Below are 23,839 nucleotides of genomic sequence, written 5' to 3'. Positions count from 1 at the left end.
TGGGATTTGTGAGCCCCCTAGTCGAGGTTAAGATCGCGTTGGAGGTTTAGGGTGCAGCGCCGCACCGGGCAACTAGACGCATCTTGCGGCGAGACAGAGTCTCGGCCGTGGTTTCTCGAGCGGTTTGTGTACGCTCCGAGAGTAGGAGAGTTAGGCGAAGTTGAGAAGCTCGAGTGATTTGTGCGCACTCGGAGCTAGCGTCTAGCCGAAGTTTGAAGTTTTTCTTTTTATTTCTCATGTCCAAAGTTTTCATACTGTAAGTAGCTGTACATAAACTTCCGTTTCACTTAATCAACTTCAACGCCTCGAGTTCGTCAATTCGACCGCCATCTCCAAGAACTTCAGCACCATCACCCAGCCAGCCTCCTGCCAAATCAACCGGAGCCCGGGCGATTGGGTTCCTGATCGACACCGGACTTCGGGGAAACGATCCTTACTACCCACCAGCGGACCTTGCAATAAATATTGAATGCCAATCTTGGTTCAGCAAATTCACAACACTTTTTACGTGTAAATAGAAATACTGAATACGGTTTTCCCAGGAAGGGTGTTCGCAATCACTGTCGGCCTGTGAAAACAACCCTGCAAAATATGTGTGGGATATTTTCTTTCTTGCATCCCCGCTTTATTTAGTTTGAGAAAAAACTGATAGTTGTAAACTGTTTCTGAACGGCGTATTTGTTGTTTATTTCACTTCGATTTTCGTCTAATGTGTGGGTCCCTGAGAGAGTGCGAATGAGATATATCGTTGTTGGCGCCAGTAGTGAAACCCTTCTTCTCCCTCCAGTCTGTATTTCGGTCTGATTCCTATGCAAAAAATAAATCTTCTTTCTACTTTAAAACACACTGTTTTGCGCTTCCGTCATCCGTAGTCCTGGTAGTTTCGTCGTCGCAGTTTTCAATAACCAACCGGGAGTTGGATAAAACGCCGTAGATGTCGACAAAGCGTCCTACGTGACATGATAGCTAGGTTTCTGTATAAAAGCAGAACACGAAGAGAGGGGAAGTATTGGTAACGAGGTGCGATGACTTCAATCAAACTGCCTAAAAAGCGGCTCAGAGCCTGATAGCCCGAAGAGCTCTCTTATCTGCCTGAGGGGCCCCGCAATCTCTGCCGACGGGCAACAAAACAAAGCCCGTTCGGATGGGCCCACGAGGACGTAGCAGAGCGTACTCGTCGCCGCCCATCTCGTCGCGTCCTTCTTCCGCCCCGAGCCGTGCGCTCTCGGCTCAGCTGTTGCATTAGGCGTAATTAAGCGTCGGTTCCCGCCGCTCTGTATATTTATCTGGTCGCCTCATCAGCTTCCTGTCGGCGCTCCGTTACTGCAGTTACATGCAGTACACAGGCCACCCTGGCGTGTTCGCCACGCATGGTCCAAGAAATGGCGGAGGAGCCAGAACGAGACCTTATCCCCCGAGTTTGCCAGTGAGTTCACTCTGCGTCAAACTATCCGAGCCCAGCGCTATCGGTTATGCAAAGCGAGAAGAACAGCCCGTGTTTGCTTAATTGGGGTTCAGAACGTCTTGTCACTGCTTGTCGGCCGTTCGTGCCTGCGAGTCCTTCATGTGGCCTCTATCTATTGCCAGGATGGCTACCGAAGAAAGTATAATTACATAATCATAGGTATAATTTTATAATTATAATCATAACGTAATATTATAATTATGTTCTGCAGTATTTATATTGCAAAACATGGACCGCAGTATAGAGAACTGTTAAATATAGTGAGACTAAATTTTCTCAGTTGTGGGCGCTCAGCAGCTGTTTCCCGTCGAACAGTGTTTGACGGTAAACACCGTTTGACAGCTTCAGTCAAACACTGTCAGAGATATTTGACCGGACCTTGGGAAATGAGCCACAAGGCAATTACGACACGCCCAAGCATTACTAGGCCACCAGTACTTGAATGTCATAGCTTTTGCATTGTATTTGGTATTTCTTTCCCTGAAAATAGGTTAACAAGAAGGTAAGAAGCCATTGAGGGGGCAGTTCGTCAAAACAAGTGCGCTAAATATCTCATTACAGCAAAATCGCTTCATTCGAATGCTCGCGTCATTCCAAGTTCTACACGCTCCCAACTACAGTGGAGGAAGAGCGAATCATCCCTACTTTTAACCGAATGCCGCTTGTAAAGAAGTTCGTTTCCTGTCCTGAAAACAATGTTATCATATGGTCCCTAGTATGTCATCCCACTGAAACAAAAATTGGCGACACTTGCACTAATTCGCGCAAGGCTTGACCTCTAGCGTAGCTGGACGATTTCTTTCTATACAAGTACTGAAGGACACACCACTACGCATCGCATAGGTTTCAAATTGTTTATTTGCACGTTCTGTCGTCACTTTTCTGTGTGGTAGGAGTAGTCATCGTCACGTCCATCTATATCGTCGCATGACCGGTGGGCTGGGATCATTCTGTCGGCAGGCTTTCAAATTTCTACCGAAGTAGGATGCGTCAGCACGCGCTAGAGGCGACGGCAACCGGCTTCGCGAACTGGGCGTCTGTACGGCGAGCTGTCCTGTGAACGTTGGGGCGCGGAGGCACGTGAACTGTTTTCTTGGTATTATTTTGCGAGCGCCACAGGCAAGCCCGGACGCTCCTCATAAGGCGCGTGCTCAGGTGCTGTGTAAACGGCGGGGTTAACTATGACCTTGGAGTTTCTGATGACGCCGTACACCGCACACTTTATGGCCAGCAACGAAAGCTCCGCTGGTAAAGTTTTAGGAGCATTGTATCGGATCTAATCAGCGGCGCTGTCTTCCAGAATTTCTTCTTGTTTTAGCTACCAGTAGACGTGTGCTCTGGCGCTACTATATTTTAGTAATTGCGTTCGTTGTTTGCTTTCTTCCCACTCAAGGTTTTAGTTTCACAAAGCCGTTTTTAGGGTTTGTGGAGATTAAAAAGAAACAAAACAATTTAATCCGAATATTGAGCACTAAGTAAAAGCAAGTCAAACAAATTTGCCACAACCCAAACTTTGGACCATGTATTTAGCTACATTAGTTCAGTACAGTAATGGCAAACCAGCCTGTTTTGTAACAAAAGCTGCTGTTTTGTTACCATACGGTGCTGTTAGCCCGGAAACCATAATCACGCCGAGAACCAGCGCGCTGTAGAATATATAAAGCCCTACGCAATTTTTCTCTCTACTACGTTGGCGGAATGCTCATTATACCGCAAACTTCTGTTTCATCAAGAAATACATTTCTAGGACTTCGGTGTTTCAAGATCAACATCTTGTGATCCTGGCTATCACAGCGAGGGTCAAATTCACTTACTTCCAGAATTCCACTTTTGCTCACGCGTTATTTTAAGTAATTTTATTTTTCACAGCTTCCTGCCTGTCCCTTGACAGTTGGAAACTGCACACAGTCTGACAGCTGACGCTTCCAGGTAATTATAACTGCTTCTTTTGCTCCCCTCGAAAACGGCGGCCCCCCGACGCCAGGAGAGGGCGCACTCCGCGCTGCTCGGAATTAGGAAGCGCGCATCGCGGCCGCGTTGTTTTGCGGTGAGGCGACGTGCGCCGCGAGCGCGAGGAAGTGGAAGGCTCGCTGTCAGACCTGTCGCGGCACCCCACGCACGGCCCGCGCTCGGAACTGACGGGGGGGCGGGGCCAGCCACTGCGGAAGGGGACCAGCATTGATTGACGCACCGCACTAACGACACCTTGGCTGCGTCCCCCTCTCCCACCCACTATCATGCAACACTGCGGTTGCACCCTATGCGGCTGCCTGCTTCGCAAGTCATGTCAGGCATTTTCTATCTGCTCCCTGTTCATGTCCAATCTGGTGCGGGAAAGAGTGGGCAGCCGCTACGACAGCGCTTTGTCAGTTCTCGGTACACCGTTCCTTTTACAAAGTGACACGAATACACTGCGGGTAATTTTTTTTTTTAGCCTTCCATGGTAATGTGCTTCAAACATTGCTACAACACATCGTAGATGCAATAATCTCTTTTTGCTCCTAGGGCTGGTTAATTGGATAAGGAAACACGGAAATCAGGCACCTAAGCTATGAGTGTTTCGAAAGGGCTGCATTCGAACTTCCGTCTGGTTTTTTCGGAGACGGTTCACGTATATCGTTTGTTTTATCAGCCATGGAATCAAGGAGTAACCATCCACACCTAACAAGAATATGGAAGCAGAGTAGGAAAAATTCACTATTTATATGTGGTCCGAAAAACTTGCGAGTAGTATTTGAGTGCCTGAACCTTTAATGAAGCCCCAGCTAGTAGGGCCATACCTTTTATTCGCTGGAATGAAATTAGTCACACATACAAAATCGGGCTTTCACAAAATCTGAAAGATGTTGGCGAGAACAGAAACAGAGCGATAAATCTGAACCTTGTTTATTTTTCAGGTTTATAATGAGGAAAACTGTAGCTTGTTTTAACAATACCGCGATGTAGCCCGAGTCCATCGTGACATTCAAAATTCAAAGACCGGAGTTTTCAACCAGAGAAAAGTATTTGCGAAGAAAAGCAATACCAATATTGTCTCCACCTGGACCCTTGTTTACTTTAAAACTTGACAAGTGCCTGATCAGATCATTTCAGAAATTTTATTGGTAATGGCAGACGTGGGACAGCTGTACTTTAATGCAGGGGTAGCGCCACAGTAATCTGTGACTGCAGGAGAAGCCGATGATTGATTTAATTCATTTGCTAAGCCAGTTGATAGTGCACGTGAATTTGAACCAACTAATTCGGCAATACCACGAGGCCTGTTACCACTCATTTGTTTTATTAGCCATCACGCTTTCCACGAATCGTGCCCTGCCGCATCACAACTTCGCTGAAAAAAAAAATTCGTTTTTTAGAGGGACGTAGAGCGTTCCCTTTGTTGCGCGCCATATCAGATTCTGTCTTCATTTTAGTGTTACTAAGTGAATGACGTAAACATGAACAAATTAAGTTTTTTCTTTGTGACGTAAAGCTCCCTGGGGGGTTCTCGTTACGCTTTCTCATTTAAACGGTTACAGAGCTCTTTGATGACCGTAACAGCGGCGACGAATCAATCGTAAAGGGTCGGAAGTGTGGAATGACAGAGTAGGCAGTCACTGTCAAATTCAGACAAGCAATTTACCAGGCGCTTATGATCCGTAATTTTAATGGGGTACTGCCTTAGCTGTGAGTGCGTGGCGTCTTAGTCACAGAATAGCTGGCACGCAACGAAGTATATGGTCAGCACTCGCGGCACTGCCTGAAATCCTGTAGTTATCGAATACTCTGATGATCCATACAAGAAATAGTTTCAACACTTCTATAAAATTCATGCTGAGTGGTCGCAGATATCTCAAACAAACTTTGGGGGGGGGGGGCAACATCCTTAGACTGTTTCAAGCCTTCGGTATCAGTAGGATCGTTTTTGCGGTCACCTACGTGCGGCTCACAAAATAGGAGAAGAATAAGTTGGACGTAACAATAACAATAATAAATGGAATAAAATTTGAGCTAGGTCTACCCCCCCACACGTCAACGGCCAACATTCTTAGTCTGGGCGTATCGAACACTTCGAATCAACTCATAAAGGCGGCAAACACGTCGCAACAGCAGAGACCGCTGTGCAGCAGGACGGGTCGCAAAATATTCGAACGTCTGGGATACCAGACCGGTGAACTAGCCAAAGATACACGCAAAAAAAAAAAAAAAATTCCGCCATCTCCACGAAGTGAATGATGATGAGAGGGGCGAACCTAAATTGCTTATCGGTAAAACCGCGAAACATTCGCCCACACTTCATATAAAGGCTCGACACGTTGTTATAGCTCTTCTTGACGGCGCGCACCATCTGAATGAGTGAAGGACGTAAGGCGCTCTAGAAGAACTTCTTGGGCGAGATGGTGCATCTTGGTGAATAAACACGGGCTTTGCGCGAAAAAGGCACCGCACACAGGACGGACGGGACGAGCGAAAACTCTTAACTAAACATTATTGAACGGATCACACAAATATAAGTGCACTATTACCTGGTCACACATGCGCACTCCTACAAATAATGCAATCTTTACAGACAGATCTATCACAATGATACACACGCATGTCAAGATACATAACCTCTGTTTTATGAAGGAACACCGATGTGTCAGTCACGCATCCTTCTCCCTTCTTTCTTATATGGTAAGCCTCTAAAACTTCCCGTGCCTTCGTGTCGCTGGACCTGCGCAGAACCTTGACTTCTTTTGACAGTGGTTCACACTCCCCATTCGTGCAGGCCAGACAGTGAGCGGGAAAGTGGGCATTAGTTTTGTTTCTTACAGAGAGGTCATGCTCTCGCATACGGTCATTAATACACCGTCCGGTCTGCCCTACGTAGACTTTGCCACACTTCAATGGTATTTGGTATACGACACCCACTTTTCAGTCCGCGTAGGGGTTGGCGTGCTTCTTGCCGCACCCTTCACGCTTCTTGTTTCCTTTTGCTATGCGTGAGCACATGCCTGCACGTTTCACAGGGGCCGAAAATACCATTTTAATCCCGTACTTGTTGGCGACCTTTTTAAGGTTATGGGATGTTCTATGGACAAATCGTACGACTTGAGGCTTAGTGGTTCTCTGCTGCTCCTCTGTCATTTTCGCTCTTTCACTGACCTTCAGCTTCTTCAGTAAGGTCTCCGCTACAGCGGTCATAACCGGCTCCGTGAAACCCGCGGCCTTTAGGCGACATAGCTGTGCATTTAAACTTTCATCCATAGAACGAGGGCAGGATTTCATGAGTGATGATCGAATGCACTGAGCGGCTATCGCTCTTTTACGGTCTTCGAGTGGGCAGAATCATACGGTAGCAGTTCTTTTTAAATGCAGAGCATTTCGTTAACTCACGATGTCACCCGATGTTGGCGTGCCTCGGCGTCCGCAACAGCCGTTCCAGGTGCGCCCTCTCCCCCACTCCTCCTCTTCCGCATCACGCTACCCTCCTCGCTCTCAACAACAGGTCCGCACCCCTCCCCCTACACTATACAAAAAAATAATACTTACCGGCGCCTGGTTTCGATCCCACGACCCTGCAGGCGGAACGCAAAGTACATGGTGCTCTACCCACTGCGCCACAAAGCCGACACGGAATGGAAGGCTACGAACGCGCCTTATATCCTCGACTCATTCAAACTACGCCAAGAAGCTGCTGATACAACGCATTCACTACCACCAACTCCCCAAACACTAAACGTTAACGCAATACACCCACCCCCTATGCGACGCATTTACTCGAGTCCCCCTCGCGGGGAGAGTGGGCCCTTTTTTTGATCTTGGGTGGTAGCTCCAACATACATGATTATCTAAAAAGATGATCGTGATGTCTAAAAACTGTATTTGGTTGGTTAATGATGATCTGGTTAGTTGATTTGGTTAGTCGGTTTTTGCTCAAACTTTAAGGCCTCTTGAGGTTAACGATCGTTTCGCCACAAAAAATTCAGAAGTGTTGGTTGAATTCTTACAGGCAGACTATTCTTTGGGAGGCGCCTTTTTGATTGATGTTGAAGATCTATTTTACTCGGTCCCTCATGCGCAAATGTTTAAAGTAGTTCGCAAATGTATTGAGTTTAATGGTGAAATAGCCTTCCAAAATGCAACAGGGGTGACTGTGGATAGCTTCCTAGCCCTGCTGGAATTTTACCTCAATGCTACTTCTATTAGCTACGACGATGAAACTTGCCTGCAAAAACAGGGCATCTGCATAGGCTCGTGTGTCGCACCTGTTTTGTGCAACATATTTTTATTCGATGTTGACCGTGCCCTGCATGACCTACTGGACACCGATGTTGTTGCCAAAGTAGATACGTGGATGACTTCCTTGTTCTTTTAAGAAAGCGACCTGGTTTTACAAATGACGAAGCCATTGCTCATGTTTTAAATGCCTTTGAGGTGCATGGGAAAGTTTAACATTCACCCATAAACTTTCATCAACTAACCAAATACAGTTTTTAGACATCACGATCACCTTTTCAGATAATCATGTATGTTGGAGCTACCATCCAAGGTGAAAAAAAGAACTGCTACCTTACGATTCTGCCCACTCGAAGACCGTAAAAGAGCGATAGCCACTCAGTGCATTCGATCATCACTCATGAAATCCTGCCCTCATTCTATGCATGAAAGTTTAAATGCACAGCTATGTCGCCTAAAGGCCGCGGGTTTCACGGAGCCGGTTATGACCGCTGTAGCGGAGACCTTACTGAAGAAGCTGAAGGTCAGTGAAAGAGCGAAAATGACAGAGGAGCAGCAGAGAACCACTAAGCCTCAAGTCGTACGATTTGTCCATAGAACATCCCATAACCTTAAAAAGGTCGCCAACAAGTACGGGATTAAAATGGTATTTTCGGCCCCTGTGAAACGTGCAGGCATGTGCTCACGCATAGCAAAAGGAAACAAGAAGCGTGAAGGGTGCGGCAAGAAGCACGCCAACCCCTACGCGGACTGAAAAGTGGGTGTCGTATACCAAATACCATTGAAGTGTGGCAAAGTCTACGTAGGGCAGACCGGACGGTGTATTAATGACCGTATGCGAGAGCATGACCTCTCTGTAAGAAACAAAACTAATGCCCACTTTCCCGCTCACTGTCTGGCCTGCACGAATGGGGAGTGTGAACCACTGTCAAAAGAAGTCAAGGTTCTGCGCAGGTCCAGCGACACGAAGGCACGGGAAGTTTTAGAGGCTTACCATATAAGAAAGAAGGGAGAAGGATGCGTGACTGACACATCGGTGTTCCTTCATAAAACAGAGGTTATGTATCTTGACATGCGTGTGTATCATTGTGATAGATCTCTCTGTAAAGATTGCATTATTTGTAGGAGTGCGCGTGTGTGACCAGGTAATATGCACTTATATTTGTGTGATCCGTTCAATAAAGTTTAGTTGAGAGTTTGCGCTCGTCCCGTCCGTCCTGCGTTGCTGTCTTTTTCGCGCAAAGCCCGTGTTTCTTTACCGACATAACGCGCGTTTGTAGCTATGCTCGCGTCTCGGTTTGTAGCGCAGTGGGAAGAGTGCTACGTTCCTCCCGTCGCGGCCAGAGAGTCGTGGGATCGAAACCGGGCGCCACCGCGTCAAGACCACCACTCCTCGCTCGCAAAGCTTGAGACATCCCACCACTCCGTCGACAAGCCCGTCGACGAGGTCGATGTTTGTGGTGATCATGTAGGGCTTGTTAGGGACGATGAGAATGTCCATGGGTAAGATGGCAAATTCGGTGTGTGACATTTTAGCCACCTTGGTCGTCGCCTTCTGCAGAGCGTTGTGTCGCGTACCCCCGGTACGTGTCTTGAGCTCGCAGACGAAGAACGACAACCTCTCCTCCTCTTTGGGTAGCAACGAACGCATTGAACGTTCTGACCTCTTCGTCCAATGTTTGGTTCGCCAATCCCTAGGGGCATCCTGCCACAATCATCATCAGCGGTATGTACACGGTACAACGAGGTACGGGACAGGGCCCGTGCAAGAGGAGCTTCGCCCCTAATATCACAGTCGATCAGGGAGAAAATTAAGGTAGCACCCAGGATCATGCATTCCGCGTGTCATGAAGCCGGACGAAAGAGCAGAGCCAAAGCCCTGCAAACAAGATACGGTGGACAGACAGACGCCCTTTACACCGACGCAGCGGCGTATCAGAGTAAAAGAGCTTGCGCAGCAGTTGCGGTTACTGAAAGCGAGGTCCCAGCTTCAAGTTGCACGTTACCGTGTAGGCACGCGACGGAGGCCGAGGAGGTAGTCATTACCTTAGCAATGAGCCGGCCGGAAACTAGAATTATAGTGAGTGACTCTAAATCGGCCATCAGAAATTTCGACCGAGGGAGGATCTCCAGCGACGCTTGAGTATCCTCGCAAACGCAAAAAACTTTCCAACCGAACAAGTGGCATTAGTGTAAACACCACCTCATCGGGGACTCGTTGGGAATGAGAAAGCACATGCGACCGCCTGACGCCTTACCGTCCGGACGATCGCCGCCAACACCGCTGCTGCTGATGTTGAGTCAATGCCCTCGGCCTTACATGCCGGACCTCTTCCCAAATGATGGGGAATGTAGGTCCGAGTGGCTACAGCGCAATCATGCAATATTATAGACTTGGGAAAAAGACACTACCTCCTGCAGATCCGCGGCTAAGTAGGAATGAGGAGATTTACTGGACACGTTTGCTGACGGGAGTTTTCCGGAACCCAGACTTGTATAGTAAGCGGCATCCCAGAAGTCTTCGCTCCAGAAGTCTTCGATTCGTTTTTATTTCTTATTTTCATTTTAGTTGTTTCAAGTTATTATTTTTTAATTTATAGTTTTTATCTTGGTTGTTCAGTATTACATGGACCATTTATTCCGTTAATATTTAATACCACGAGGTCATGGTCGGGGCTGTGCTGCGGATGAGCAGTTAGATCACCATGTCGGCTGCGCCGATCATTAACCGGCCAGCACAGCCCACTCTTAAAATGATTGTTTCCAGGACGAATAAGTTAAAAAGGTCCATAGCACTCAATTCTTTTGTGTCAAAATGACAAACAACGCTTCGGCAACAGGTAGGGAAATTCGAAATGACCTGCGTGAGATGCGCAATCAGTTGAAGGCAATGAAAGAAGCAATGGACGAAGTGAAGGCGTTACTTATTGTTGAGCGCGCTGAACGAGAGGCTTTGCAAAAGGAAAATGACGAGTTGCTTGCGCAGTGCGCCGGTCAAGACTGTGTGATTCAGGAACTTCGTAGGAGAGTTGTACTCTGTAAGCAGTATTCACGCAGGTCGAATTTAAAAATCAAAGGACTTGTAGAAACCGAAGACTAAAATATCATTGAGCTCGTCGGTAAGATCGGTGGAGCGATCGAAGAATCTATTTTGCCTGCTGACATCGAAGTGTGCCACTGAATGCCGACTCGCGAACCAGGAAAGGCAAACGTAGTTGTTCAGTTTAGGAGCTGGCAGAGGCGAGACATTGTCCTTGAAAAGGCACGCACCCATCGCGTAAAAAACAGCGAACTTGGTCTGTCGAGTGAAGCCCAAATATTTTTGAATGAGCATCTCTGTCCCGCTTTGAAACGTCTTTTGTCACTTGCTGTGAGAAGGAAGAGGCAGTGTCAGTGGCGCTTTGTCTGGACGCTGAACGGGAAAATATTTGCACGCCAGTCAGAAGAAAGCGGCTTAGTTCCCATCGAGACAGACCGTGACCTGAGCGAAACCTGCTGATTTAGCGAGCAGCTCCTGTTCTCCGTCTAGTTTTTCTTCTATTTCGCATGTTTTATCGTGAATATGCTTTGTCATGTGAAAATGCAGTTACACCCAAAGCACAGAGCACTGTTTCTGCTCTTCACATCAATGCACGTTCCGCTTCAAACAAGACCATGTTTTCACTCAATTTCAATTTCTGTTCGACATCATAATGCTGTTCAATATCATACATAGTGACATGTTAATTTTAGATGAATACAATCATTGCTTTAGCAACAGTACTGGAATGCGCGGTGGTGGGGTTCCAATACACGTTAGAAAGCGTTTGCCGTGCGAAGTGCTACGACAGTACACACGTGTGACTCCGGACTACGAGGTATTGTGCCTGAAAAATGGTAGCAACATTTACGCTGTCTTATACCGCCCCCCCCTTCTGGTAATGTAATTGTGTTTCTGGAATTCTTAGCAGAACTGCTTGAATTTTCTTCCTTTAATCGGTACAAAATGCTGCTTGGTGGTGATTTTAATTTCAATTTGCTGGAAGATACCACTAGTTCTTGGGCATTTATAATCATATTTCCTCGTGCGGATTACAGAACATCATTTCAACGCCGACACGCGTAACAGGATCTGGTGAATCAATTCTTGGTCTTTTTATCGTCAGTGCAGACACCGAGGTTCATATGGCTGGTGCAATAAGCTGCTGCCTTAGCGATCACTGTTCAATTTTTATTCGTTATTCCAGGAGCGTACTAGCAGAGGAACCAAGCCAGCTTAAAGCTACAGTTAAGTTCAGATTGTTCTCAAACCACAACCTTAATTTATTTCAGATATGCATGGCCAACGAAGACTGGTCATCCGTTTATCGTTACAGTACGTTCTTGTCCATCTTTTGTAAACATTACAATGCCTTTTTTTCATACATCAGTGCAAAATTTAAAACAAAAATAAGGAAGCCTTGTGTACGACCACAACACATAAAAATGATCAAAAGCAAGAACCAACTTTTCAAAACATTTCTAAGCACAAAAAATCCTTCTGACTTTTCGACGTTCAAAAAATATCGAATAAGGCGAAAGCATTATACCACCAAACGTTTTTTGGTAACGTTTCAGAGCAACGACCTGATAAAGTATGGAAAATCATTTATGAAGCTCTAGGACGTAAAAATAAAAAATCATTCTTTCTAACATAGTTGTAGAGGGTCGCAATTTAGAAGGCGTTCCCTTGTGTGAATATTTTAATGAGCATTTTGTAAATATGGTTCGACCAGCAAAAAACCTTACTTTCTCCCCAACCCATTATTAGAACCAACCCATTTTCAGAACGAAAATTGGTTCAGAACAGAACCCATTTTCACAACACAGTCCGACAAATGAACTTGAGGTTTACTGTACATTTATGGGCTTAAAAAACAACACGGCTAAAGATGTTAACGATATTGAAATAAAGCCCGTTAAGCATGTAATGGACATTCTCGCGCCATGCCTTGTACACATTTTTAATCTCGTTCTGTGTTCCGGCTGTTTCCCACGTGCCATGAAGAAGGCGAAAGTGTCTCTCTGTTTCAAAAGTGGCAATGCTAGTCACCCTAATCACACAGACCAATATTCATATTTCCGGTTTTCTGAAAAGGATAAAAATAATTTACTCACGCGTAAACAGCTTTTTGTGAGGATATTACGTACCCTCGGAGTGCCAACATGACTTTCGAACAGGCAAATCTACAGAGACGGCGCTCTTAACCCAGAAGGAACTTATAATCGCCAACATAAAAAAAAACCGAAATGACGTTAGGCATATCTATCGATTATAGCAACGCCTTCGACTATCTAAATGACGAATTATTATTAAATAAGTTGTATGACTACGGAATAGGTGGCGTGTCAAGTTCCCTTTTAACGTCCAATCTATCTGATCAGCAGCAACGCGTGGCAATAGGTGATTTTATTCTTCTTTCATAACAGTCTCTTGTGGTGTACCGCAAGGAAGTATTCTAGCGCCCTTACTTTTCAATGCATATGTCAATGACATCGTTAACATTCTTTGTGATGCTACCTTTCTGTTGTATGCAGACGACACCAGTCTTTGTGTTTCTGGCAGTAATAAAGAGTAAATCAAATTAAAAGCACAAAAAGCACTTACTGAAGTTTTTGAATGGTCAAACACCAATGAACCTAAAATTAACGCAGGTAAAACTAAGGCAGTCTTATTTAAATATAAGAACAAAGCAACAAAGGTGGAAAGTATATCAACATTAGGGGGCACGCCTGTTGAAATGGTTGACAAACATAAATTACTAGGTATCACCTTTGCTGCAGACCTCACACGGACGTCTCACGTTGAAATGCTAGCTAGATCCCTGTCATCCGCCGCTGGTGCGATATCGCCATGTCGTCATTTTCTCCCAGAACACATTAAGCTAAAAAATTTACCACGCCCTATTTGTTACCCACATTACCTACTGTCATCTAATGTGGGGAACAACTACAATGCATAACGTAGATTTAATATTACGCCTGCAAAAGGGAGCATTTGAATTTATTTCAAATGTCGCTTTCAGAGACCCTAGTGCACCGCTGCTTTCCGACATGAAATAGTTAGCGCGAGGAATTTCTATGATTTCCGTCCACTTAATTCATATCGTTTTTCTAATGACAAGTTCAGAAACTTCATTACAACAAATTCAAGTATTACTCTTCAAACAAGCGACTCTCGCCCACGCAGCAGTGACAGGTGGCTCGTTCCCCTTCGGTGCACCGGGTACTTTCTACAGTCCTTGCAATATTCATTGCCCTCCGTCTTTAACAAATGTCAAAAATATGGTGGGGTAAAAATATGGTATTGGCTACAGCAAATGTACGAAGACGAATCTGCGTAAATATTTTGTGGCCAGATAGCTATTCGTCTTAATTTTGTGCACTTTTGTTGGCGTTTATTGTTTCTTTTGCTTTCTTTTTGTTTCCCACAGTAAAATGTGACATGCCTTCGATGGTTCTGTTATATTTCAGAAGTGTGTTTATTGTGTCTATGCATTTTTTTCTATTGTTACTTAATGTATGACACAATTAATATTTTCTAGGAACATACGTAAGAGTGTGAACACTTGTGCGTTGTTGTTTGGAGGTGTGTTTTTACACGAGTACACATCTGTTGATTTCACCTATATACTAGCGTGTGTATGCTTATTTACCGTTACCAAACAGCTGCTGTGTTTACGGGCTGCCAGGTACCCTTCAAGTGGCCACTGACCCCTTTTTCGCCTGGTGGACCCCCAACACTATATAGTTGGAAATAAACTTGAACTTGTAAGAAATGTAAGGGTCGAGCGGACGTCGTCCGCATGGTGTGGACTGGTCCTTCGTACAACAAACTGCAACGAAACGTAGCATGCTGGGAGGCACTACTCCTCAGTCTTCAGCCAAACCTCCGAAGCACAGCGCAAAATCATCGGTCTCGCCCTAGAAGCCGCCATGTCCCAATACATACCGGCCGACTGGTGGGGGGAGGAGGCACCTCACGCTCCGTTTATGAAAGATGTGTAATATTTTTCACTTACTCACTGACTGCATCATTCGTGTCGACGCCGGGAACCCTCGAGGCCAACCTTACTATGACATACAGAAAGCGCCTGCCTCACTGAACTAAAACAGTTAGCAGCTTGCCGTTTTATGTGGTGGTTATGTAATGTAACCTGTGTGTGAGCGCGCGGGTGCGTGAGTCTGCGTGCGTGTATGTCGGCGTACATGCCTACTACGGATTTTTTAGCAGGTCAACATCATTTTTTCAGAATAAAAAGAAATGACATATGACCGAACAGTTTCTAGGGTCGGAAACGCCGTTCTGGGCGCCATCAATCCGTTGCTCGTCGCTTTAGAGGAAGAGTGTGCGCGCTCAACGACGACAGCCACATGGGTGTCAGCCCACGGCAGCGGTAGAGAAGGAAAATCCCGGCGTGTTTCGTCGCTACACGCGTGCCGAGGCTCAGGCTGCTCGGAAACATCCCGAGGAAGTCTGGACGACGAAAGACGCTTTCTACGCACCGCTCAGGCCGGGTGTGCATGTTGAATCTGTATGGGGTACCGGAATGCATGGGGCACCGTCAGGCCACCCAATACGTCACAGCGACTTGGCTAAAATGTATAGGATTTACCGACGGTGTACTAATAGAAAAGCGATAAGCAGCCGTCGTGCTGAGGGAACGCCCGCTTAATGATCTGCACTCGCGTGGGAGGTGTTTGTTTGCGTGGAGATGCGCAATTTGCAAAACACCACAGGAAAGGTCCAAGACCCCTCGTTGGTGGTAGTTTAATTGCTCGCCACTGTTTTCTCTTAAGAGCTATTACACACAATAACCTCCTTCCTCTTCGCTGGTAATTTCAGCTTTATGGGGTAATGACATCAAGAAGCGGTTCCAAAATTGGGTGTTTCGTCGGATTTTGCCATTACCTCCCCTTCGATAGTTGTGTGGAATAGTGATATCTGAAGTACGCTTGACGATGCGGAGGGCTACGGAGGGACAGTTCGCCTACGCCTTTTTTTGTCTCAATTTCGAACAAAACCGTGCCTCGGGGAATTTTTTGTGTGCATTGAATGCGAAACATTATCGCTGCCCTCCGTGATTGTTTTCAAATATTTGTTGGCATTAAAGGGCATGTGAATTTCATTGTTCGCTTTTCTTTCTGCGTCTTCGTTGGTTGCGAAACTGCGGGCATTTGGTTTTGATCTATAGTATGTTGCTTTTCTAGAACCAGCATGGAACACAAGCTATCTACCAGGAAAATACTCGCAAAGGAAGCCAGAATCGGCCGCAATAAATTCACGTAGGAAGACATCAGTGCATCTACAAAATTTGTTTGTCCCGTTGGCACCCTTTGCTGGACATTCAAAGTACCTGGCCCTTCGCTGCAGAACAACGGTTCGCCACATGCATGTATCGCGTGTTTTTGGGTCGGGTCGGAGTCCAGTCTGGATGGCGATGCTTATTCAAATGACAGTGGGATTGTTTCTGGTAATATCCACTGGCTTCTTTCATTGAACTTTGATTTCTGACTCAAAATGTTTACATTCGCTCAACACTTGTGGTGCGGTCACCAGAGACGCACAATCAATACACCATGAAATCACTACGCCATGAAATTCCTAGACCTGCTTGGATATTCTTATTTAGGTACATTGCTCATTGGAAATTGAATTATACCCCACAGCCGTGGCTCATTATCCTTTGTGGTACGAGTACTATGAGAATGAACTTCAGCGCTTTATTTTTAGGTGTTGCTGTGTTGACACTTTTTAGACTAGGCTTTCTTTTTGTACGCAGGTGCCCATAGTGCATGAAAATGACAAATTAACTGTTTCCATGGCATTCAACAAGTGACCGTTAGCAGCGTTGGTGCTAGTAGTCTGGCAGAGGCAAAACAAAGATAACATCAATCCTGCAGCACACATTACTGGTTGTTTGGTCGTTGCTAAGCCTTAGCAGTAAGAAATAGAAGCACCGTCGCCTCGCGGAAGCCTGCCCCTTTCACCGCAGAAGTGCCGGCAGTCGCTTCGCTCGGGATCTCTCAAGGCGCCACCGAGTCCTCGGACGTGACGACGAACCCCAAACGTATGTTCTCTTTGTGTGGTGGCGCGCCTATTCAACGAAACCTTTTTATCGCACTCGTTTGGGAAAGTACAACAAAAAGGATGGCCTCGTTGTAAAAAGAGGAATTCGCTTTCCCGGCGCTCTCTGTCGGGCATTCCAGAGCCAGTCCACAGGTAGTTTGCAGGTGCGTGCGAAGCATGAGCGCAGAGAGAGCACCCCGGGACACAAAGCAGGGCCGAAGAGGCCGTTATAGCGGACGGCGACGATAGAGCTGCCCCCAATCGCGGCCAAGAGGAAGTCTGGCAAGCAATAGAGCGACCGGAATACAACCTCTATCTGCCTCTTTGTTCGGGCTGTTGGACAAGCCTCTCCCATTTCTTCGCTTGAATTTGTTTAGCTTGTTTTGGCGGATTGAATGCCGCTGCAACCGCTGTTTATTCGTTCGCCAGCGCTTTCTCTTTCCTTCCGGGCTGCGCCCATCCTTACTCGTAGCCCCCAACTTGGCCTCGAGGCAAAGTTCAATGTCGCGCGTACTGCTTTTTTGCTTGCCCGCTCCTCGGAGAAAGGTTCGGGGTCTCGCGTGTGCTTGCCTGGCTCCTTCCAGAGAACTGCCCCCTGCTATGCAATAGCGGAATTCCTTCTCTCCTCCCTCTGCTGTGGCCCCGTGCTTGCAGAAGACAAAAGAGAGTCTGGCGTCCTGCCCGGAATCACAGTGCCGCAGGCTTTAATAAGAAACGCCCAGAAGGACCGTCCTGCTTTATAAGGGCTGCAGACTGCTTTTGCTGCATTTGTCGTTTACCCACCTTCCGGTTCCCCCGCCTTCCTGCCTTCGCCGATTTCCGGTTCTGTCATTTCTGATCAGACTCTTCCTTCCGCGCGGTGTGGTATCCTAAAGGACACCAACTTGCTTTTTTCCCACCTTTTGCTTTGGTAACAGCTTGCTGTCGTGTTTAACAAGGGCCTCTGTATATCTTTTCATAAAGTATTTAGATTTATTGCTGCGATTTAGTGGCATTCGTCTTTTAAGCGCATTTATTGTTCTTTATTGATGTTTCGCGCTGGTTACCACCGGTTCTTCCTTCGCACTTCAATTCAGACACATGCATGTTGACGTAAATTTGAAGGTAAATACTTGCGTTTGGGTGTAGGACCTCTTCCGGCTTATTTTAGTTTTCTCTTTTGCATGGAGAGATATAAAATGTTGCTTTTTTTGTGCCAATGTCGAACTGCTTTCTTCTTTCGAGCGTGACTGCGGGCTAAGGGTACGTCTGCCTTTTATGTCTATTTGTGCGTCTGCACTTTGTACATTGCAGGTTTACAAATTTCTCCAAACAAACAAACCGGGAATACCATGTTCACATTGCTAATAGGAACGTCGGCACAGCTCCACAACACCTCACAAAGAAAAGCCTGCAAAATAATAGTATCAAATCACACATATACAGACGTAGGGCGCCGCGGAGCACTTGAAAGCAGTTCTGCAAATGTTTTCTCAATCACGCTTGACGCGTTTTGCTTTTCCGGCATGACAAAGTGCTTAATTACTGTTAGTGTTTCTCTGTTTCTTTTTTTACCTACCTCCAGACGTGGAAGTTGCCTGGAATGAATTCTAGAAATTTCTTTCTGGGCGCCTTGGTATTGCGTGCAATGTAGTTACTTAAGGCGGTCTCAGCCATTCTCAGTTCAAAGCCCAACAAGAAATACAGGTGAGAGGTTTAGTTGTTAGGGGTGCTAGACCTTCAAAGTGGGCTTTTTAAAGTCCATAGTCTTTCTTGGGCTACTTAAACACAGAAATTTCGGTCTGTCTGTATGTCTGTCTGTCTGTGAGTCGGTTCAGCCACCCGGTGAAAGTGAAACGAAGTCTGCGCAATTACTTTGTATACTCAGAGTGAAATCTAGACGTCTAAGCCTGGTTTATATGTTCATACTAGTCAACATTGTTGAACAAGAACAAAACATTACACAAATATAACGCAGCAAATCAATCCATAAGTGACACTTACAGAGTTCCTTTATTTAGAAAATTATGGATGCTTGTTTTTTACGAAATGTTTTGCAAAATTTTCTGCTTGTTTTCTACAGCTACTGCAGAATAAAATTCACATTGTCGCCTGCTTTCGCCCGCACCACTATAGCTTCTGGCGGCATTTTAAGAATTCAAACCACAACAGTTAGGAAAGGTTCCACTAGATAGGTTCCATGTTCTGCTTGGAACGCACGTGGACTAGGGCAACGCGGTTCTATAAACGTTGAAGTAGGGTGCCTCGATTCACGCGCGTCTCCGCTGTACGGTAGCGCTGGCGTCGAAGCACCGTGCCTGGAACAGTAGAACGCGGTAAATTCAAATTGACTTCAGCCAACATTTAGAGTGTTTACCTTGGGAGGAGCGCGACGCAAGAGGGACAACATGAAAGATGGGCGGGAAAGCGAATGGAGACATTTACTTTGGCAAATGTAGACAAATACTATCGTCTTTTGTCGACATTTGCGACGAAAGCAGAAGATACCTGGCCGATTTTTTTTGTACAGATGATTAAATTAGCCCACGCATAAATGAGTGGGTAAGTGAATCAGTCTCTCAAATTAAACACACGATATGTGCCCTGTGCATATTCTGTGATAAAAAATTGGCTGCGAATCTCCTCCTTTCGCTGCAAATGTCGACAAAAGATGGTCTTTGCCGACATTTGTCTAGTAAATGCCTCCCTTCGTTCTCCCGCTCACCTCTCACACTGTTTCTCTTCCGTCCCGCTCCTCTCAAGGTAAACTCGCTGAAGTTTTGCTCAAGTCGATTTAAATTTACTGCGGTCCACTCTTCTAGGCCGGGTGCCTCGATGCCAGAGCTGCCGTAAGCCGGAGACGCGCGAGAATTCAGGCGCCCTACTTCAATGCGTACAGTACCACGTTTCCATAGTCCACGTGCATTCCAAGCAGAATGTGGAGCCTATCTAGTGGAACCATTCGTAACCCTTGCCGCTTGATTTCTTCAAATGCCGCCAAAAGCTATAGTGGCGGGGGCGACAGCAGGCAACGGCGGAGTGAATTTTTTTCTGCACTGGATGTAGTATTTCATTTCGCATAAATCAAGCATCTATGATTTTTTTTATAAAAGAACACTGCAAATACCACTTGTGTATTATTTTCTTGTTTTATATTTGCGTAATGTCTTGTTCTTGTTCAACAATGTTGACAAGTATGAACGTTACACCGGTCTTAGACGGGCAGATTTAGCTGACTATATAAGACTATTGCGCAGGCCTTGCTTTACTCTGGCCGGGTGGCTAAATCGGGTCACAGACAGACAGACAGACAGACAGACAGACAGACAGACAGACAGACAGTTTTAGAAAGAAATTAACACAATGGGGCGGGGGCGGGAAAGGCATCTGTCAATATTTGTCCGTGCATCAGCATGTAATGTGTTTGCTAAGTGTTAAATTTAAAGTAATCGTCCCCGAGAAGGGCAGCCATGGCCCAGGTCTGCCTTGTGTCGTTCTTCCGCTATATTTTCTGGTGCCCTTAAACCCGGGAGGATGACAGCACACGACGGAGGAGACCACCTACGTCACCTCCGGCTTGAGGTACCCAGAACCCCGTTCCGTTGACTCCTGTTTCCGCTGATGCAAGCCCCTGCAAGCCCCGTCTCCATCTCCACACGACTTGCAAGCGACCATTGATCTGCTTGAGAGCAAAGATGCCACAATTTACGAGATAGACCAGACAATTATCGGTATTCTTGACCATGAGGAAGTCGAGCGCGAATACTTCGAGGCCTTGGCGTACCGAGGAAGTATATGCCGCGCCCTCAACCGGCTCCGCAATGCCTTGAAGGCATCCCGCATCCGGCATGATAGGCACCACCAACGCCACTCCTAACAGGCCAAATTTCCCTCGACAACTGACCTTTGTGGCCAACAGCGTTCTCCCGACAACCCATCGAGGTGACTCTCTCGTCCGCTCACGGGCAGCGACCTTGCCAATTGTAGTGCAAAAGGTCAAGGATGCAACATTTAACGGTGAGACACGTGAATGGCAAGGGTCTGGGAACCATTCCGAGTTGGCAACCCGTGAAAAAAGGGATTTTTCTGACATCGACAGCGTGAGGCCAGGAGGTGCGTCGAAGGATAACATCTCCATGAAGGTGATGCAAGAAGACGATCTGGTGGTGCAAGAAGACAATGCGACGTGCGACGCGGGGAAGCTATTCTTGTTCCTACCAAAGAAGGAGAAGACTATCAACAACAATTTTCCCGGTAACGTCTCGCAAGTCTCCGTACAGGAACAAGCCGTCGTCGCAGCGCAGGATGCTCCATACCAAAAGGCTGAACACACGAACTTGCTGGTGCGACCCAACACCGAGGCAGCGTCGAGTGTCTCAATAAAAGGCAAGGGTGAAGACCGCGAGGATACGCGTGCAACAGACAAGGACGACTCGGCTGCTTCCGTCCAAATGGAAGACAGGCTAGATACTCCGCAGTTTGGGTTTCAGAACATCTTTGTTCCAGAATTCATGAAGGGTGAATCCTTATCGGAACTACTTCAGACCCGACCAGCTCCTACCGTCGAAGTAGTTGAAAAGGCTGCAGTCACGAGCGAATCGCAGTCGTTTTATCGAACTGAAATTGAAACGGCAGAAGAAACCTTGCTGTTCACCGCTTGTCAGTGGCAATAAACCGCGAGATGTGGTCAAGAAGCAGTGGAGCCGCATAGTACTCTGACACCCAGAACAAAAGCACGCTTCTTAGAATTAGAAAAGACCGAAAGGAAAACTCGAGGCAGCCGACATACTGATTGGGGAAGACCACTGTACGGCTACACCAAAAATTTGAGAATTGCCCGACACCACGTTTACTACAGTTTATACAAACCTACGGGACTGAAAACGCTTGAGGGAGCTATTCGCCCAGGTTGGTTGTCATACGCTACGCCTTGGCGCCACCAGGGTGTGCTGAAGGCTGCGCGATGGTGCATGCATCGATGGAAACAGAAGAGGTGACAAATTCGAAGACCGCTTCGCAAGGGCTGACTACGGACCGAAAACCAAAGTGTTAGGATTGCGGATTCAGTGTTCAACCATCGATTAACTTGGGCGCGGGAGGATGTTAAATCTCCCGCTGGGTATGCGCTGTCCACCATAATTTATTTATTTATTTATTTCATATTACCCCTAAAGGCCCTCAATGAGGGTATTACATAGGCGGGGGCATACACGCACTGAAACCACATGTTCAAGCAGTATTAGACAAAATAGAAAAAAGTAGAAAAGAACAAGAAAACCTGGGTTCAAAAAAAAGAAGATAGAAATGAACGAGAGAAAAAAAGAAAAGGAAAAGCACATTTAATTCTACAAAATATGGCAGGAGTAGAATTTGTTAAAAATAATTTGAACGAATAAATGGATTGCGCTTGCGCAAGACGGTGACAAGGAAATTGCTCTGCGGAATTAGTTAAGTACAGTTGAATACAGAAAAACGATGAAGGGCAAAAAAAGAGAACAGCGATGCGTACACAATATTGCATATCAAAAAACAGTACAATTCAAATCATCACGGTTGGCGAAGCAGTTCTTGAAATTTAGTAATGTCAGTTTGAGTTGCTATATGTGAGGGTAAATCATTCCAGTCAGATATGGTGCGGGGCAGGAATGAGTGTGCATACAAGGACGAGTGACACAGTGGGCGCTTAACTTTGTTGGGATGATCCCTGCGTGGAAAAATGGATGGAGGCTGAAAAAAATCGCTGTGAAGTGTTGGGTGGAAGTAGATTTTATGGAAAAGGGACAGACGAGCATGAGCGCGACGAACGCATAACTTATCAAGTTCAGCTCGCTGTTTTAATGTTGTGACGCTTGAAAATGTAGAATAATCAGAAAAGATCAAGCGAGCAGCACGGTTCTGTAATGACTCGAGGTTATTTGTAAGATATGATTGATGAGGATCCCAGATTGCAGAGGCATATTCTATTTTTGGACGAATAAGGGTGACATATGCAAGTCTTTTTACATGAGATGGGGCTTGTTTTAGATTACGCCTGAGTAGTCCTAAAGAGCGGTTTGCTGAGGCAAGGATAAGGTTAATATGGTGGTGCCATGTTAAACCATTGCTGAAGTGAAGACCAAGATATTTATACGTGTTCGTTACTTCTATTGCATTTTGACTTATAGTATGAGAAGTTGCAAAATGGGGGGTTCCACCTGAAAACGACATGTGCTTTGTTTTGGATAAATTAAGGGGCATCAACCATCTTAAGCACCAAAAGTTAATAGTATCCAGGTCAGATTGGAGACTGCAACGGTAGGAATCAGAAGAAATGGTACGGTAAATTACAAGGTCATCAGCAAATAGGCGAACACGGGATGATACACACGAGGGAAGGTCGTTAATGTAAAGTAGAAAAAGTAATGGGCCTAATACGCTACCTTCAGGGACCCCTGATGTTACATGAGCGAAAGCAGATGAGTGATTGTTGACAAATGTAAACTGAAGTCTAGAAGTGAGCAAATCTTTAATCCAAGCCAGAACGTCGGGATGTAGGTTAAATTTAGATAGCTTGAGGAGTAGTCTATGGTGAGGAACGCGATCAAAGGCTTTAGAAAAATCTAAGAACACTGCATCGACTTGCAACCCGGAGTCTACCCTATCCGAAAAGGCAGTGTATTTCAGCGCCATTTTTGTGCTGAAATCCGCTGAAAGCGATGGTTTGCGCTGCTGGCGCCGCTGAAAGCCGCTTGCGCTGCTCAGCAGCGCTTCAGCCCCGCTCAGCAGCGCTTCAGCTCCGCTGTCAAGCAGCGTCACGCGCGCCGGAGTGGCGTAAATGTGCTGAAATGTGCTGCTGGCGCTCGAGCCTCACTTGTGAACAGCGCTTTCATGCCGCTGGCGGGCGGAACGCTGGCCCCAAGCGGTGCTGGCACTGCAGTGTGCGCGCGCGTGCTGTGCGGTGAAGCAAAGAAAAACTTTGCGTGCAGAAACTTCGAAAAACGGGCAAAATTTTCAACTCTGCCCTTATTGCTGCCGCGGAAACAGCAGCCGCTTACCAATTTAGCACGTGCGTAGGCACGTGGTCACAAGGATGTGGTACGTGAGACACTTCGTTGCGCCCCGGTCTA

The sequence above is a fragment of the Haemaphysalis longicornis genome, unplaced genomic scaffold (genome assembly GCF_048455015.1).
Source record: "Haemaphysalis longicornis isolate Haplotype H1 unplaced genomic scaffold, Haemaphysalis longicornis Haplotype H1 scaffold_11, whole genome shotgun sequence".
Classification (NCBI taxonomy): domain Eukaryota; kingdom Metazoa; phylum Arthropoda; class Arachnida; order Ixodida; family Ixodidae; genus Haemaphysalis; species Haemaphysalis longicornis.
The sequence above is the reverse complement of the archived record's forward strand: the minus strand, read 5'-3'. Positions refer to the sequence as shown.